The sequence below is a fragment of the Nematolebias whitei genome, chromosome 16 (genome assembly GCF_014905685.2).
Source record: "Nematolebias whitei isolate Nwh7 chromosome 16, NemWhi1, whole genome shotgun sequence".
Classification (NCBI taxonomy): Eukaryota; Metazoa; Chordata; class Actinopteri; order Cyprinodontiformes; family Rivulidae; genus Nematolebias; species Nematolebias whitei.
The window spans coordinates 480,870-484,714 of record NC_056513.1 but is presented as its reverse complement, the minus strand read 5'-3'; the positions used below and the strand labels follow the sequence as shown (position 1 = coordinate 484,714).

The following is a 3,845-nucleotide window of genomic DNA, read 5'->3' as shown; positions in this document are numbered from 1 at the left end:
GTTATGCACGGTTGATGATGATAACTTAAAAGTCTTTGCTATTTTACGCTGGGTAACACCATTCTGGTATTGCTGCACTATCTTTCTGCGCAGGCAGCACGGTGGCGCAACTGGTAGAGCTGCTGCCTCTCAGCGAGCAGGTCCTTGGTTCAAACCCCGGTCCGGGGGCCTTTCTGGGTGGAGTTTGCATGTTCTCTCCGTGCATGCGTGGGTTTTCTCCGGGTGCTCCGGTTTCCTCCCACAGACCAAAAACATGCATGTTAGACTGATTGGTAACTCTAAACTGTCCCTAGGTGTGAGTGAAAGAGTGAATGGTTGTTTGTCTCGTTTGTCTCTATGTGTCCCTGTGATGGACTGGAGACCTGTCCAGGGTGTACCCCGCCCCTCGCACAGTGATTGTTGGACATGGGCACCGGCGACCCCCGTGACCCAAAATGGAATAAGCGGGTAAAGATAATGGATGGATGGAACAGTAAGTTCATTCAAAACAACAAGAAAAGGCTCTGTGGCGTGCCAGCCCTGCAAACCCACGGGACACCACCTCCAGGTCCTCTGGAGGTGGTGTCCTTATAAAACTAATATTGGAAAATGTTATGCTGTATTCTAAATTTAAGATAATTTAAGTTAATTCATTGGCCCCACTCTGGGCCCCTGAGCAAGGCCCTTAACCCCCACCATCTGCTCCCTAAACAGGTTTCTCTTGAAAATGAGTTCTCGTGACTCAGTGAGACTACCTGGATAAATAAAAGGTAAATGAAAAAAAAAAATTATTTAATTAATTACATTTTATTAAATTATTAATATTTTAATAAGATACATTTAGATTTTATTTATTATGCAAAAGTTAAAGTTAATACATTAGTCTTTCTGTCACTGAAATTATCCATGAAACTAGCTGAAGTTAACAGTTATTCCTTGAAAGTTTGTAGACTTAAAAAAAGCAGTTACCTGTATATGATTGTCTCTCAGAAGAAGAAATACAACATGCCGGCGGTGGCGATAAAGTTCGTATTCCCTGTAGAATTAAAAAAGCATTAGAAAACTTAACATTTCGATCTCCATTCTTTCTTCGGCTGAGCACTGTCACTGTTGCTAGGCGACAGGACGTATGCTGACGTAACCCTGAAGGCTAGACTGTCCCAATTCACAGCCGCTGACTTCCGGTCTATGTGGTCTTTGAAGGACCCGACCTACGTCGACCGGGTAGGCCGGGTCCTTCGAAGGATGGGGCCGCTGGATTGGAACACAGCATTAATGTCTTGTGTAGTATCTATGTTTTAGATCTACTTACTGAAACTAACTGCCCCTCAGGGATAATAAAGATACTTGAACTAACCTGTAGAAATAACGGTTGAATGAATGTTTGCAACAAAACGTTGAAAAAAATATGCAAACTCTTTTTATTTGCAATTCAACACTTGCTCTTCTCAGGGGCGGACGTCTCCTCCTCTCCCTCTCCACCGTGCTTTTGCTCTGTCTGTCTGTGAAAATGTTTTAGAGCCTCTCTTCTACAAACCTTCAGAATCATAACTATGGACTTGGATTTGGTCAGTTGGTCCCTCAACACAATTCATAACATTTCTATGAAGACAGGCTTTAAGAGAGCAGATTTGCCCTGTTGGCACGCACGCAGCTGGATATCTCTTTGACTTTCTAGACTTGATGATGTGTCCATCTCTGCTGTCATCTGTGGATTTTAAGGACGCATTTATAATTGGATTTATGATAACTGGTTCCTGCTTTTTGACCCACTCCCGCGTAATGTCGGTGTCATGATGTGCTCGTGTGCAAGATTTTGTTTCATTAACACGCTGTTGACCTTCAAACAGAGGTTAACAGCGTGTTAGGTTGATTTTTTTGTCTCCAAACCTTATGTGTCATTTTTCACCACTTTTATTATCAGAGTCAGAGTCAGAGAGTCAGAGTTTCTTTATTGTCATTCGCACCTCATGTGGTACATGTGGTGGAGCGAAATTATGTACGCAGGGTCCCAGTTACATCCAACAATAAAATGTATAAGAAAAACAGTAATAACATCAAAGATATGAACTAAGAAAAACATCAACTAAATATACACTAAGCACTCATAACATAAAACATTGAACATCAGCACAAACATGAACATGAGTCTGTGAGCAGATGTGCACGCATGAACACATCAACATTGAAACAGATCAGCAGCAACATGAAACAGATCAGCAGCAACATGATATGGTTTTTCACAGTGATTATTCTAGTTAGAGATTCATGAGTCTAACAGCCTCAGGGTAGAAGCTGTTCCTCAGTCTAGTGGTTCTACACTTAATGCTCCTTAACCTCCTTCCTGAGGGGAGTGGGGCAAAAAGTGAGTGTGCTGGGTGGGTGGGGTCCTTCATGATGCAGGTGGCCCTCTTCCTGCATCTGGAGGTGTAGATGTCTGTGATGGTGGGGAGACTGACTCCAACATCTTCTGTGCAGCCTTCACCACTCTCTGCAAAGCTTTTCTTTCTGCAGCTGTGCAGCCTCCATGCCACACATTGATGCTGGAGCACAGGATGCTCTCCACTGCACACTATTATCTGTCTAAACAGGTCTCACATGTAAATGAGTCTTCGAAGCTCAATGTGACTTATCTGTTTAAATAAAGGTTGAATGAATGAAAAAAATGAGCCTTCAGAAAACAAAGTTAAAATGTGTTTGCGTGTCTGAGTGATCGCATGTGGATGTTCTTTACCTGCACCTCAACACCAGTTAGTATTTACTATATTGTTAGTTCATGACTCGGCTCCGACTGTTTTTCTTTACAATTTGTGTTTTTGTTGGATGTAACTGGGACCCTGTGTACATAGCTTCATCCCACTTCATGTACCACGTGTGGTGTGAATGACAAATCTGAATTTCTGAACACACCTCATGAATGGATTTACATGGAAATTTTAGAAAGTAATTGTGGGCTGTACCTTGTGTGTGTGGGTTTGTGTATGTGCGTGTGGACGGATGGATAAGCTATGCGAGTACCCAGGTGTGACAAGGCGGCACACCCGGGATGTTTTGGCGGCATGAAGCCCATTAGCCCGTCAAAAAATAAATATATAAATACATTTTAAAAATCCATAAATTAGCCGCAGCATTGTAAACGCTGTGGGCGTGCGAAAAAGGTTTTCCCCAGAAAGAACTCCAGTTATCTATGTAGCCCACGTCGTTGTCAGAACTCCACCTGGACACCCAGCGGTTAAACCACGACATACGACTAAACATATCATCGCTGGTCAGGTTGGGGAGGGGGCCGGAGAAAACTACGGAGTCCGACATGGTTTTATCAAAGTCACACACCGAAGCAACATTAATTTTAGTGACCTCCGATTGGCGTAACCGGGTGTCATTACCGCCGACGTGAATAAAAATCTTACTGTATTTAGCCTTAGCCTTAGTCAGCAGTTTCAGATAAGATTCTATGTCGCCCGCTCTGGGCCCCAGAATGCATTTGACTATGGCCGCTGGAGTCCCTAAAGACACATTTGGGACTATGGAGCTTCCAATAACCAGGGTCTGCTTCTCAGCGGGTGTGTCACTGAGCGAGGAAAATCTATTAGAAACGTGAACGGGTCGGTGGTGAACTGGGGGCTTAGCCTTAGCACTACGCTTGCTCTGGACCGTCACCCAGCCAGCTCTGAAAGACCACTAATGGGAGCATACCGTGTCTTATTTCTTATATTATTCATATCATCTTAATACAATTCAAATTCAATTCAAAAATACTTTATTAACCCCAGAGGGAAATTAAATGTTGTTGTAGCTCATTTTCCTTGTTTCATAAAAGAGTTGTTCTAGATGTTGATGGTTGTGGGCGGGAAGGATCTCTTGTG

The 3,845-nt window shown here is 43.2% G+C and overlaps 1 protein-coding gene across 1 annotated transcript in view; it reads left to right on the top strand.

The window, feature by feature from the left end:
- The window catches only part of spcs3 (signal peptidase complex subunit 3), a 19,704-nt gene that overhangs the window by 15,263 nt on the left and 596 nt on the right, over positions 1-3,845 (top strand). The gene's annotated exons all lie outside the window — the stretch shown is intronic.